Here is a 15,735-nt window from a genome sequence, read left to right as displayed (position 1 = left end):
TGTGGAGGCCACTGAAGCAAAAATAAAGTTTAATTTGTGCTGCCTGCCTTTCCTCTGTCCTACAGCACTACCTTTTCCCAAAAGCTCGTCACTCATAATCCCAAAGATCCAAGTCTTCACTAAAAAGCCCAATGAACCAGGACCTGATGGACTGTGTAAATACGAAATCTTTATTCCTCTATTAAATTAGTCAAGAAGTAAATGAAGAAGGTGTACATGCTTTCTCAGTAGCATAGCATTGGTTTCATTCAATTATATATGACAATCATTAAGTACCTGCTCCATATTAGGCAACCGTGACAAAACTTAGTTTACTGGGGGCCCTGTGACCAGACAAAAGAACACAAGCACATCACTAGTTGGGTCCAAAACACTCCCTCATGCCTGCAATGTCTTCCACCCACCTCTGAATCTCATCATCTGCAAGAGGTCTCCTGAAATTGGCCTTCTTTATCCATCCCCCTCAAATCCTATTTCCATTCACTGTATTAGTAGAATGAATAAGTAACAGAAAAGTGAACTCAAAATAGCTTAAATAATAAAAGCCTTGCCAGAGGAAGGGGCTTCTGGGCCAGTATTCCACTGCTCCAGCCCAGAGGTAGGGACTTCTGGGCCAGTGTTCCACAGCTCCAGGCCAGAGGAAAGAGATTCAGGGCCACCATTACACTGCTCCCAGCCTAGAGGAAGGGGCTCCCGGGCCACCATTCCACCACTCCCAGGGCAGAGGAAGTGAGCTGCGCAGGTGCCAACAGCACCCCCCACTTCTCAAAATGAGAAGACAGGGAAAAAAATATCAAAAACAGACTTCCAGATAATCAAAAACAACCCCAAAGGGAAATGACATGGAACATGCTGATACTCAACCACCTGGAATCTCTGAAATGGAAACAAAAGAGGATCTGGAAAAAAATGAAATCAGAAATAATTTCTCAGATAACAGCAGAGATTGTGCCCATAGTGCAAGAAATGATTAATAAACCTAGAGAGGACACAGATAAAATAGAGGAGCTGAGGAACGCTATGGAATCCCAACATACAAAACAAATGGAATCCATAAAATAGATACAAACAGATTTCCAGGAGACGAAAAACTCCATTGAAAGTCTATGCAGCAGAACAAGCCAATGTGAGGACAGAATTTCAGGTATAGAAGATAAGACTGCAATTACTGACCAGGAAAAGAAAAAGTCATGGCAATGACAAGTCAATACATTTCAGTTATAACCATCAATGTTAATGGTCTCAATTCACCAATTAAAAGAAATAGACTGGCAGAATGGGTCAAGAAGCAAAATCCAACAATATGCTGCGTGCAAGAAACATACTTAATACAAAAAGAAACTCATAGACCGAAAGTTAAAGGGTGGAAAACAATACTCCATGCGATGGGAACACGAAAAAAAGCAGGAGTAGCTATCCTAATGGCAGATCAAGTAGATTTCAAACCAATACTGATTAAGAGAGATGAAGAAGGACACTACATCCTTGAAAAGGGAACAATCCAAGAGGAAGAGATGACAATCATAAATATCTATACACCAAACACTAGTGCACCCAACTATATAAAACAAATACTAACGGACATGAAAAGTCGTATATGCACTAACACAATTGTAGTGGGGGACCTCAATACCCCACTCTCACAAATAGATAGATCAACTAGACAAAAAATAAGTACTGAAATACTAGAACTCAATCGAACTCTTGAACAAATGAACTTAACAGATGTTTACAGAGTCTTCCAACCCACAAAATCAGAATACACATTCTTCTCAGCTGCGCATGGGTCATTCTCCAAAATAGACCACATACTCACACATAGAACATGTTTAAGTAAGTGCAAAGGAATTGAAGTTATCCCCTGTGTATTATCAGACCATAGTGCAATGAAATTGGAGAGCCATAGCAAAAGAAACTTGAAAAATTTCATAAATACATGGAAATTGAACAATACACTTCTTTTTTTAAAATTTTTTTTAACAACACACTTCTGAATAACCAATGAGTCACAGAGGAAATTAAAGAAGAAATCAGACAGTTCCTTCAATTAAATGACAATGACAATACAACATATCGGAATCTATGGGACACAATGAAAGCGGTCTTATGAGGGAAATTCATAGCAGTGAATATGCATATTAGGAAAACAGAGTGAGCCCAATTAAACAACCTGATGCTGCTCCTCAAGGTTCTAGAAAAAGAAGAACAGGACAACCCCAAAGCTCATACAAGGGAGGAAATTATAAAGATCAGGGCAGGAAGCAATGCAATGGAGACTAAGAGAACAATACAAAAAATCAATGAAGCCAAGAGTTGGTTCTTCGAAAGAATCAACAAAATTGACAAACCCTTAGCCAACCTTATCAGAAAAAGGAAAGAAAAGGCCCAAATCCATGCAATTAGGAATGAAAAGGGCAAAATTACAACAGACTCAGCAGAAATCCAGAGGATCATCAATAGCTACTTCCAGAACATATACGCCAATAAGATGGACAACAGAAGAAACGGACAGATTCCTAGATACATATGAATTACCAAAGTTGAACGAAGAAGACCTAAAAATTCTGAACAACCCAATATCAACCAATGAAATTGAAAATGTAATTAAAAACTTACCAACTAAGAAAAGCCTGGGCCCTGATGGCTTCACTCCTGAATTCTACAAGACATTTAGAGAAGAACTGCTGCCACTACTGTTTAAACTCTTCACTGAAATTGAAAGGGAAGCAATACTCCCAAATTCATTCCTGGAAGCAAGCATCACCTTGATCCCCAAAGCAGAGAAAGGCCCAACCGAAAAGGAGAACTATAGGCCAATCTCACTAATGAACATAGATGCAAAAATCATTACTAAGATACTAGCAAACAGAATGCAGAAGATCATCAAGAGATCATACACCCTGATCAAGTGGGATTCATCCCAGAGATGCAGGGATGGATCAACATGCACAAATCAATCAATGTAATACACTATATCAATAAAGCCAAGGAAAAAAACCATATGAGTATCTCCATGAATACAGAAAAAGCATTTGACAAAATCCAACATGCATTTATGATAAATATCCTATAAAAATTGGAATAGATGGTCTCTACCTCAAACTGATAAAAGCCATGTATGAAAAACCAACAGCCAATCTCATACTAAATGCTCAAAAACAAATCCTTCCCACTAAAATCAGGAACAAGACAAGGATGTCCACTATCACCACTCTTGTTCAATATAGTTCTGGAAACATTAGCCACGACAATTAGACAAGAGAAAGAAATAAAAGGAATAAAGATAGGAATGAAGTCAAGTTGTCATTATTTGCAGATGACATGATACTCTATATAGAAGAACCCAAGAATGCCACCAAAAGTCTTCTAGACATAATAAGCAAATGCAGTAAAGAAGCTGGATACAAGGTCAACACAAAAATCAATAGCTTTCCTCTACATGAATGACAGACTCACTGAGAGAGAAATAGGGCAAACAATTCCTTTCACAATAGCATCCAAAAACCTGAAATACCTAGGAATCAACCTAACAAAAGAAATCAAAGACCTCTTCTCTGAAAAACATAGCACTTTGAAAAGAGAGATTACAGATGATATCAGAAAATGGAAAGACATTCCCTGCTCCTTGGTAGGAAGGATCAACATAGTGAAAATGGCCATACTTCCTAAACTGCTATATAGATTCAATGCAATTCCAGTTGAGATCCCTGCAGCATACTTCATGGACCTTGAGAAAATAATCCAAAAATTCATTTGGAACAAGAAGAGACCCAAAATAGCAAAAGCAGTTCTAGGCAACAGAGACATGGCAGGGGGTATCACAATCGCCAACTTGAAACTATACTACAAAGCTACTGTGATTAAAAACAGCATGGTACTGGCATAGAAACAGACCTGAGGACCAGTGGAACAGATTAGAAGATTCAGAAATAACACCAGACACACTCAGCCATCTTATCTTCGATAAAGGAGCCAAACACCCTCACTGGAGGAAAGATAGCCTCTTTAATAAATGGGGCTGGAAAAATTGGGTTTCAACTTGCCAAAGATTAAAACTAGGCCTATATCTCTCACCATGCACTAAACTAAAATTGAAATGGATTAAAAATCTAGATATTAAAACAGAAACGCTGAATCGGCTGGAACAGAGGTTCGGTAGAACTCTTGAAGATATTGGTGTAGGAAAAGATTTTAAGAACAAAACCTTAGTTGCCCATGAACTAGCACAATAAACAAGTGGAATCTCTTCTTTTGAAAAAGCTTCTGCACAACAAGAGAAACCACCAGCAGTGTGAAGAGACAACCCACAATGTGAGAAAAAATCTTCACCTGCTTTTCCTCAGAAAAAGGTCTACTATCTCAAATCTATAAAGAACTTTAAAAAGTAAGATCTTCCAAATTTAAAGACCCAATCCAAAAATGGACATCTGAAATGAACAGACATTTCTCAGACAAAGAAGAAGAAATAGCAAATGAACATATGAAAAAATGTTCAACATCACTGGTCATTTGAGAGATGCAAAGGAAAACAATGCTGAGATTCCACCTCCCTCCAGAAAGAATGGCTGCTATCATGAAATCAACCAATAACAAATGCTGGCGGGGCTGTGGGGAAAGAGAAACACTGCTCACTGATGGTGGGAGTGTCGAATGGTGCAACCACTGTGGAAATCAGTATGGAGATACCTCAAAAATCTAGAACTAAAAGTCCCATTTGACCCAGCTATTCCCCTGTGGATATCTTCCCCAAATAATTAAAAGAGTCATACCACAGTGATATATGTGTACCCTTGTTCATAGTAGCACAATCTGTAATAGCTAAAACTTGGAAGCAGCCCAAATGCCCATCAACTGGAGACTGGATAAAGAAAATGTGTTTTTTAATAAAATGGAGTACTATTCAGGCATAAAAAATGAGAAATTAGAGACATTTATAGCTAAATGAATGCACATTGAGGCGATACTCTTAAATGAAATAAACAGGATGCACATGTGTAAATACCAAATAGTTTCTCTAGTGTGAGAAACTGAAAGTGTAAATAAGGACTAAAAGGTATAATAGATAATGTGAAATAGGAAGAAAAGGGGCAAGGGGAAGGGGAAGTGGGAAGGGTAGGGGAAAGGAAAGAAGCGAATGGAATTAATATGAGAAAATGAAAAAATGGAAACAAAGTCTTTGTAAATAGGGAGGGATGGAGGGGTTGAAGGGAGGGCAGGGGAAGTGGGAAAAATAAGAACCAAGAGAGATTTTGTAAAGGTGCAAATTTCCAAAGATGAATGTCATTATACTGTATATCTAAAATGCGCCAATAAAATAATATTAACTTGAAATAAACTTAACTTGAAAATGTAGTGTTAGAGTATGCAGGATTCAGGGTAGATTTGATTCAGCAATTCAACAGTGAAATAGAACTCCCAGATTTTTTCCTCTATGTGACAACTTTATATTCAGGATGTTTCCCCTTTCTGGTCTCAAGATAGCTTCAGTGACTTCCAGAGCTACATACTCTTCAAAAGACGGAGAGAGTTAATCTAGCTCTAGAGACTCAGAAAGCTACTTTCCCAGGAGATGCTAGATTGATGTCACAAATCAATCTCTGCACCAATATCTACAGCCAAAATTTGGGATTAACTGAAGAAACTCAGACGTGACAGATCTCACTCCTAGAGCCAGAAGTAGAGTCAGATTCCCCAAAAGCAACTGGGGGAATGGAGCCAAAACTCTCAAGGTTAAGAAAAAGTTATACAGAAATATACCTGTGGTTCCTATGCTGGAGAAGGAATATTGCAGAAGAGTAACCTTTACAAAGAGGAAGCCACCATCCACACTGTCTTCCTCTTTGCTATCCTAGCACCATAAGTTTCAAGGGAGCCCAGACTGGCTGCTTTTCTCTTGTGAATGAGAAGAAATAGGTGAGGGCATGGCACAGAAAGTTCTGAGTTCAGAAATATTTCTTTCCTTTTCAACAAAATGAGCCATGTTTTCAAAGTTTATACTTTTAGCCAATAGCCATAGGGTAGAGTGTCACTTAGCTGGCCACAACAGGACTATGATTGATACGTCTACCATACCAGACAATTCTACATACTAGCAATTAGAGGAACATGAGCACACAAGAGCTTCCCAGTAGAATACCTGCCAAAGGCCTCAGACTGTCACAGGATTGACTGTTCCGTACCATAGCCATAGATAAGAACAAGTGCACTGCTTGTCAGAGAACCACTACATCCATTTGTGACCATCATCTATTCTCCACCTCCTTGTCATTCCTACATCTCTGTCTTCTTTGGGCTTCACCTTTCATCAGCAAGGAGGACAAGAGGCCCTAGATCAATACAACAGGCAACATTCTAATGTTCCTCTTCCCTCATCAGGCATGGCACCACTTTAGACATTTTAATTCTTGCACTAAGTTTTCAAGCAAGAACTAGATGACCTAAAGGTGACACATTTAATCAAAAGATGAGGTTATTGAGGAGCAAGAAGCTGTAAAACAAATTATAGGAGTATCTTATTAGCAAGAAGGATGAAACCAGCCTGTCTTGTGGCTTCTGCCCCTTCCTATAATTTCTCCCGCACCCACAATGCATACCAGGCCTTGCTTCTGAAATACTTCCCACTAGAAAGAGACAAGTCAGCTAGTAGTGAATTCCTAAGCCATAGTTTATGTCTGTAATTCTAGGCCCTAGATTTGAAAAACTATGCAAATGGCCTGTCCTAGGGCAGTGAGCGGGTCACCAACAGTGTCTCTCTACATGGAGACTAGTATGTTACAAGGCCATAAAAGATTGCTTCCTTTAGTAGACTTTTTTGTCTATGCTCTTTTGTGTGTTTCACTCCATACCCTCACTTGCCTCTCAAGTTTGATAAATAGAGTAGCTCATATCCACAATAGTTATTTGCCATTAGCAAAATTTAGTAATGCTCAATTAATTCATAGGAAAAAATGGGCTTCATTAAATGCTGAAGTCTGCCTGAATTTACCTCTGGAACAGAGGTGTGCTTGGCAGCTGATGGTTTGTTTTGCTGCATTACAGCAGGCTACTGTGACATTATGTATTCTATCAAAGCGTGAAAACCAATTCAAGAAAGATCTGTGCCACGAAAGTCTAATATACTGTATATTTCTTTGTCCCTATTCAACTCATCATTTCAGGAAAATAAGGAAATATTTTTATATTAAAAACTGTAATTCTACAGATTTCAGCTGAATCTTGGTTTAAACAGAAGACAACAGTGTAAGTCATGTCTATGTGTGCAGTTAGTGTCAGTAAGATTCATCTGGCCAAAATCTTTTTCTGTTTCGCTTTGTTTGGTTTTTTTGACACAGGGTCTTGCTATGTAGTTCAGGCTGGCCTTGAACTCACTATATCACCCTAGCTGGACTTGAATTTGCAGTGATCCTCTTGCTGTGCCTCTGAGTCCTGGGATTACAGGTGCATGCCACCATACCTGGATGGCCAATATCAGATACAGTGATTCTTGGCATTATAAAGTTATACCATCCTTTTGTTTATTTAGTTTCCAATGGCTTAACATTCTGCCCAGAATGATATGGACTTTAAGAGTACATTAAAATTTATTTTGGTTGGAGGGATTTTTCACAATTTCATAACATCCTTCAAGGTCACCGAAAAATAGACTCAAGATTATAATACAATGTGAACTGAATGATCAATGATTCAAGATTTTGAAACTAAGTCAACATTCTTTAAATTTTTATGCCTAAAAGTAGTGTCTGCCTCTTTTTAAACCATTTTGTTTCAAGTCACCCAAGAATTGGCAAGTTTCTGGAGAATTAGTCTTCTCAGACTTTGGCACAAAAATCACCTGGAGGGTCTGTTAAACCACACATAAGTGGAGCCTCACCTCCAGGGATTGTAATTCAGTAGGTTTTGGATGGGGATCAAGATTTTACAACTCTAACAAGCTTCCAGTTGCTGATTCTACCAACCTCCCAACCAATCACAGGCTTTAAGATTCTTCATAAACCTGAGGTCTACATTATGTGACAATACCAAGACCCTACATTTTTCATGAGTGTGTTAGTTTACTTTTTTCTCTCGTTGCTGAAACAAAATACTCAACACCCATTATCAGCTGGCTCTGAGGCTGGGATGGCAAACAAGCATCTCAGAGAACAAACAACATGGCACACACAAGGCAGCAAAGGTAACAAGAGAGAGTTTAACAGCATCTTGCTGCCCCTTTTATCTTATTCAGACTATGGGTGATTAGGGAGGTGCCAAACTAATGACTCACATATAGTGGTTTAGTAATCACACGCCCTTAACCCCAGCATCGCACATTCCAGATTCAACTACCTTTGAAAAAGAAAGTCCCACCTCATCTGCATGAGGCTTTGGGGGGACATCTAAACACACTATAACAATGGGTAATATTAAGGTCCAAAAGCTTAATGTCAGTATTTGATTTTATTGTCATCATTGTCCTGAGATCTATAGGCATATATCTGGAGATAATATTCACTCCCACTCAGGATCTATAAACAATGACAAAAGTAAAATCATTTCTGAGAATCAGCCATTTAGATTACGTCATAGCCCCAGGGAGCAACTTCTGGTTGATTTTGACTACCAACCTTGCTCCCTCCAATTCACAAGTACCTATCTTTAATTTGGTACAAAACGCTCTGTGGATGCAAAAATATTACCTGGGAACGTGTCCCTAGGAAGCAGTAAACAAACCTAAACAAAATACTAACAATGTGAGTGCAGGTTGCAGACTGAAAAAAGTTAACCAGCTCTGTGTTTACCCTATGATACCCTGAATGTACATATTGGTTCGTTTTTTCTTTACCAATGTTCCACTGATTATTGGGATGAAGAGGTGATGAGGAAAGAAAATATTACCATGATTAAAAAGAATAATATTTTTTTTTATCAACAACTCCTAGAGGAAGGAAACAAATATTTATCAACACCTGCAAATACTAGCCTTAATTCCATAAGCAGTTCAACACAGTTGGTATAGTTATTATTTTTCTATTTACATATAAAGTAACTAAGGTTCCAAAAGCTTAACATGCCAAAATCATAATGCTACAAAGGGGCAGATCTAGGCTTCAATTACATCATGCTATTTCCTCTACACATACTAGTTCTGCTGATGTAGCTTTTCTTACTAATAACTAGCATTTACTGAATGTTTTCTGATCATTTGATATAGATTGCCTTTCAATGTTCACAGCCCTAAAAGGCAGGCACTAATATTATCATTTCGTAGATGAGAAAACTGAGTTTAACTGCAAAGTTAAGTAATTTTCCCAAAGTCATACAGCTAATGAATGGTGGAGCTGGGATCTTCTGCAGTTAGGATCTAGGGCCATGCTTTTAACTACTATTATATTTCCACATTGCCTAATGGTAATGACACAGTTTGAGAATTATTAAAAACAACCAGTTATCAATAATATGCCTACTAAATAATAATATACCAACTAAAGACTTGGGACTTAAAAGAACCCTGAGTTTGGCAATGATGGAAGGCAGAGGAGGTTAATCTTGGAAGACTTTTGGAAGAGGAAAGTTTTTGACCATTCTAAGAAATTAGAAGGGGCCTCCGAACACTCCAGGCACCCTGAGGACCCGCCAGAGGGAGCGGCAGAGGCAGCACGCGGGGTGGCCCAGACTAGCACTCCCAGCCCAGGATGCCCAATGCCGGTGCGGGGGGGGGGGGGGATTGTGCTCTGGCCACTGCAGCCCACGGACCTTGCTGCGACTTCCGGGCTGGCCCAGAGGAGCGCCCGCAGTGAGGAGATGAGAGGACATGTGGATTGGAAGTATGATTTCATTTGAAAAACCAGTTTGGGGGTATGAACGTGATTTCTGATGAAACTGGAATGGGATAATTTTCATGATCTTTGTATATTTACATATATAAATGTACATATAATGTATATAATAAATATATTGTATATAAATACATAATAAAGATTTTTTTTTTAAATTTTGCATTTGACTTAAAGTGCCATGAGAAAATTTGCATACTGCAAGGTGGTCCTAGCCACGTCCTTGATTTGGGTACTCTTGGATATGTTCCTGCTGCTTTACTTCAGTGACTGCAAGAAATGTGATGAGAGAAAGGAGAGAGGACTTCCTGCTGGGGATGTTCTAGAGCCAGTACAAAAGCCTCAGGAAGGTCCTGGAGAAATGGGGAAACCAGTCATCATTCCTAGAGGATCAAAAGAAAATGAAAGAGATGTTTAAAATCAATCGGTTCAATTTAATGGCAAGTGAGATGATTGCACTCAACAGAAGTTGTTAGGTTACAAGGGTGTAAAACAAAGGTGTATCCAGATAATCTTCCAACGACAAGTGTGGTGATTGTTTTCCACAGTGAGGCTTGGAGCACACTTCTTCAATCTGTTCATAGTGTCATTAATCGCTCACCAAGACACATGGTGGAAGAAATTGTTCTAGTAGGTGATGCCAGTGAGAGAGACTTTTTGAAAAGAGCTCTAGAGAGTTCTGTGAAAAAACAAAAAGTTCCAGTTCAAGTAATTCGAATGGAACTGCATTCTGGATTGATCAGAGCTAGATTAAAAGGAGCAGCTGTCTCCACAGGTCAAGTGATCACCTTCTCAGATGCTCATTGTGAGTGCACAGTGAGATGGCTGGAGCCTCTCTTAGCCCGGATCAAACAGGACAGGAGAACAGTGGTATTCCTATCATTGATGTGATCAGCGATGATACTTTTGAGTATATGGCAGGCTCTGACATGATGTATGGTGGATTCAATTGGAAACTCAACTTTCAGTGGTATCCTGTTCCCCAAAGTGAAATGGACAGAAGGAAAGGTGATCGAACTCTTCTATCAGAGCACCTACAATGGCAGGAGGCCTTTCTTTTTCAATAGGCAGAGATTACTTTCAGGAAATTGGAACATATGATGCTGGAATGGATATTTGGGGAGGAGAAAATCTAGAAATTTCCTTTAGGATCGGGCAGTGTAGAGGAACTTTGGAAATTGTTACATGCTCACGTGTTGGACATGTGTTTCAGAAAGCAGCACCTTCCACATTTCCAGGAGGCACGGGGCAGGTCATCAATAAAAATAACAGACGACTTGGAGAAGTGTGGATGGATGAACTCAAGAATTTCTTCTATATAATTTCACCTGGTGTTACAAAGGTAGATTATGGAGCTATATCATCAAGACTTGGTCTGAGACACAAACTACAATGCAAGCCTCTCTCTTGGTACCTAGAGAACATCTACCCTGATTCTCAAATTCCACATCATTACTTCTCATTGGGAGAGATACAAAATGGGGAAACAAATCGGTGTCTAGATAACATGGCTAGAAAAGAGAATGAAAAAGTTGGAATTTTTAACTGTCATGGTATGGGAGGTAATCAGGTTTTCTCTTATACTGCCAACAAAGAAATTAGAACAGATGACCTTCGCTTGGACGTTTCCAAACTTAATGGCCCCGTTACCGCGCTCAAATGCCAACATCTAAAAGGCAACCAACTCTGGGAGTATGTCCCAGTGAAATTAACCCTGCAGTATGTGAGCAGTAATCAGTGCCTGGATAAAGCCACAGAAGAGGACAGCCAGGTGCCCAGCATTAGAGACTGCAGCAGAAGCCAGTCCCAGCAGTGGCTTCTTCCAAACGTCACCCTTCCAGAAATATTCTGAGACCAAATTGACAAAACAAGGATTGACTGGGCTACCTCAGCATACATTTCTGCCACATTCTTAAGGAGCAAAAAAGGAAAAGTGCTTTCCTTCTCTGCAGGATGTAAGGTTTATCAGCCATTAAAACTCAGACTCCTCTAGCTTTTCACTAGCTGTGAACCGGCCTTCCTGTCCAAGGATGTGAAACTGCGTAGTCGTGAGACTGTGCACACTGATGTTTACAAGTTGGAAAGGGTCTTTCATCAAGAGACATGGGAAAGAATATTCAGACAACAAACCTTAATCAACAAAATGTGCTTTTTAAAGAACTGCACCTTTTAGGGTTTGCTTGCACATCAGTAATTTCTGCTGAGTGTGCTGTCATAATGAAGATATTTCCAAGATTTTTTTCCTGATTAGAACTGGTAGCCAGTATATTAACTATTGATATGCAAATAGATGAAAAAGAACTGGAACCAGATTCACAATCATGAAAACATTTTTATAACAATTTTTTTAAAACTACATTGAACAGGGTTTAAAGAAAATTACAACAGAACTATGAGAAGTACAATTTGCTATAGTATAGTATAAAATTTCTATATAGATTTTATACCTCAGTGGGAAAACTAACTGATTCCAATGACATTCATTTTGTTTTCATCTGTGATAGTCATGGATGCTTTTATTTTTCTTGGGGTGCCGAAAATGAGCTGGAAAAAAGGCTCTTTGAACATAGTTTTAATTTCTACAACACTTTTTATTTGGTTTGGGGACTATTAGAATTGTAATTTTTTTGTTTACAAATCAAGATTTTATTTAGTATGAGAATTTGCGGTCATTTAAGATCCAAGTCCTAACAAGTAGCATTCAAAAATAGTTATTTCTTCTTCCTGTTTTGATACTTTACTCTGTCACATGAGACTCTGTATTACACAAAAGGCAAAATAGTTTTTGAAATAAAAGTTTTTCTATAAAAAGAACACATATAAATGCTTCTCTAACTTCAACAGTGAAAGTTACTATTATCTCTAGTGTTTACTAGGCTGCTTGTGACCCCAAACAGTAAAAGTAAAACATGAGATTTTACATTCACTAAAAGCTAAAATAGTATGCTAGGAAAATAAAGATACAGTAAACAATGATATAAAGGAGGCTGCAACTCACCGAGAAGCATTACAGAAATGACCAACTAGGCCTGGTGGCAGAAAGCAAGTCAGCCAGAATGCATACTTGTGTTACTGGAGAGGAGATAAACTGAGCCACTTTACCTTCTGGCCAAATTAAAATGCTATTTTTCAATCCTGTTTTGCTTGAAATAAAACAATGAATGTAGGTTAAGATCAATTTTCCTCCTGTTTCTGGATCTGAATTTGCAGCTCATTATAGGGCATGGCCTGTCTATCAACTCCCCCGTATATATACACATACATACATACATACATATAAAACTACACAGTAACTAAGGTATTATTTATGCAATCATTAAAAAATGTTCTTTGAGCATATGAGCAAATGCTATACCTTTTAATTAAATTTTCCTTAGATAACCAAGCACTGAAAAGCAAATAAAAATATTATCTTAAAATGATCCACATTCTTTTCCCTTTAAACAGTCTAAGCCAGAACAGGTCTTTTGTAGACATGCTTATTTTTATTCCAAAGGGCATGTGATTGATTCCCTGTCAATTTTATTTCCAACCAGAAATCCCTATATAAACAGAGTCAGTCTATATTAAATTTGTGATGGTGTTAGTCTTCTAAACCTCTTTTACAAATAAAGGGATGATGTAAAATAATGAGATTTGCCTGGTGAATATTAATTGCGAAATTTCTTCTTCTTTCTGAACTTTTTTTCCTGCTGCATTTGCTGCTTTTTCAGCCATGATCTCTGAGTATTTCCTTCGGAATCAGCCAACAGTTCTTCCACAATAGTCCTTTTGCTTTCCTTCTTGGGAATTCGTGAATGGTAGAAATCAGCTGGATTGTCAACAGTAGTTCCAATCTGGAAGTACTTAGGGAAGCCATCTCGGTCATTTTTCTTGTAAAATCTTTTTGGGTCCATGCTTGCTCTCATTTCCACAGCTTTCAGATCATTTTTAAGTTCATCAGTCAATTCTGGAGCTTTCATACCAAACCAACCATCACCTGCAGTTTTTTGTCGCTCTTTCCTGCGTTTTTTCTGACGTTGACGCTTCGATTCACTATATGGTGGGACACAATAGGTTTTTTTCAAAATCAGGTGTAATAACAGCTTTCTGTAGAAGCTCAGTTTTCTTTTTCTCCTTGATCTGTGTTAGAGTTTTCTTCTTAGACTGAAGTTTTTCTGCATTGAAATTAATGTACACACCACCCAACTGCTTGATACTCAAACGGGGTCTACACTGCTACTTGTCAACTTCAGAAGTTTAGACTTTGTGTTATTTAGTAAGTCATCTTCATCACTATACGCATCTTTATTTCTGTCACTGTCTGATGGTTCTTCTTCACTGTTTTCATCCTCCTCCTCTTCTTTTTCTTCCTCAGTGGAAACCTCACTTGCCCTATCTTCCAAGTAAAAATTTTTATCAGCATTCGATCCAGGAGTTGTGTCAATTACAAAGAATGCATTGTCCTGAGACGTATGTTCTGAGTTTCCATTTAATGATTCCTTGTGACCACTATTTTCAACAGAACACACAGTGTCCCCTTCACTCTCATTGCTTTCAGATTGCTGGCTTTCATCACTGCTGAGAACTAGTAAGACAGAATCATCTATATCCAAGACTGGTTGAGCTCACTTTTGTTTAGTCTGGTATCACATTCAAGATCTACATTCCTTTCACTGTTGTTGTCCTCACTGACAACTTTATCTGTGGACTCTTCATCATCACCACAATGACCACTGAACTTTGTCAAGTCACTTATTTTTATGGTGCTTTTTCTCTCTCCATTCCATCTGTTCACTTCCACAACTGCAAATGTTTGAGCTAATGATTTCATTACAGCTTCACAGTTCAGATTTGAGGGCTCTGATGTGGTTTTATTATTTTGAAGGGTTGAATGATTTTGAAAAACTAACTGAAGGCTAGGGTCCTTAAGTTTAGAAAGACATTTCAATTGAGAACTTTTATCATTTTCCTTTCCCTCATCTGTTACCCTGTTTTCTTCTTCATCCAAACTCTGAGAGGTCTGTCTGGTATCAGAATCCTCTGACTTCATAGAGATATCCATGATTTGCTTTGCATTATCTGGTACAATCTTAGTATATTTATTCTCAGTTTGTGCCTGTGATTTCCTTGGCATAATCTTGGTTGTTTTCTTATGTGTAATTTCAGGGAATGAAATGTCAGAGCATGATGGTTCAGCATCAGATATGGCTTCGGCATGTGATTCTTGGCTTTGACAGGTTAGAGCTTTAGCCTTACTTCTGGTTCTTGTCATTTCTGGGGAAGGCACAATTCTAGAAATACCTGAAGCATGAGATTCTGCTTCAGAGACAACTTCTTCAGCAACAGACTCATGTAGTGAAATTATTTTCTGCTTTTTTCTTACAGTGGGCACTGGAGTAGGTGCAATTATGATCTGCCTATTCTTTAGAATAGGCTTCTGCATCTCAGCACAATTTGACTCTGCATCGGAGAACTCTCCATCAGTAGATGGTTCAGTTATATCTGCTAATGAGCCTGTAGTCCTGTTCTTCCTCTTTTCCGTTTTAGGAATTCTAGAGACTGAACTTTGTTTCCCAGCAGTCTGTGATTCAGCTGTACTTTGGTTATCAGGTCCAGATTCCTTCTTGCTTTCTGGATGTGCCTGAATTCCTTCAGCAGCAGAACTTTTCTGCTGGCGGCTGGCGGCTGATGAGACTTGCATTCTGGCCTGAGAATGCACAACCCTGGTAACCACCATTTTCACAGCATTTGGGTTCCCTGAGCCCGGCGGCTGGAATTGTAATTTTCAATTACCTTCTAAAAATGTTGAATTAACATGATGGTGTCTAGTCTCAACTGAACAAGTTAAATATTTCAATCGCTCTTGGGTCAGCTGGTGTATAGTCTGTCTCTCTTTTTGTCTCATACACACACATGTGCGCACAAACAACACACAAATTTC

General features: G+C 38.6%; 2 pseudogenes; one reads left to right on the top strand and one right to left on the bottom strand.

Moving 5' to 3' along the window:
• The first annotated feature begins 9,993 nt into the window (after positions 1-9,993).
• LOC147823256 (polypeptide N-acetylgalactosaminyltransferase 1 pseudogene) lies at positions 9,994-11,664 on the top strand (annotated as a pseudogene).
• A 1,798-nt stretch (positions 11,665-13,462) lies between these two features.
• Positions 13,463-15,531, bottom strand: LOC147823255 (deoxynucleotidyltransferase terminal-interacting protein 2 pseudogene; annotated as a pseudogene).
• Positions 15,532-15,735: the final 204 nt, after the last annotated feature.

The sequence above is a fragment of the Heterocephalus glaber genome, unplaced genomic scaffold (assembly GCF_053883595.1).
Source record: "Heterocephalus glaber isolate CG9 unplaced genomic scaffold, H.glaber_assembly_v1.0 deba00001594, whole genome shotgun sequence".
In the NCBI taxonomy this organism is placed as follows: Eukaryota; Metazoa; Chordata; class Mammalia; order Rodentia; family Bathyergidae; genus Heterocephalus; species Heterocephalus glaber.
The sequence above is the reverse complement of the archived record's forward strand: the minus strand, read 5'-3'. Positions and strand labels throughout refer to the sequence as shown.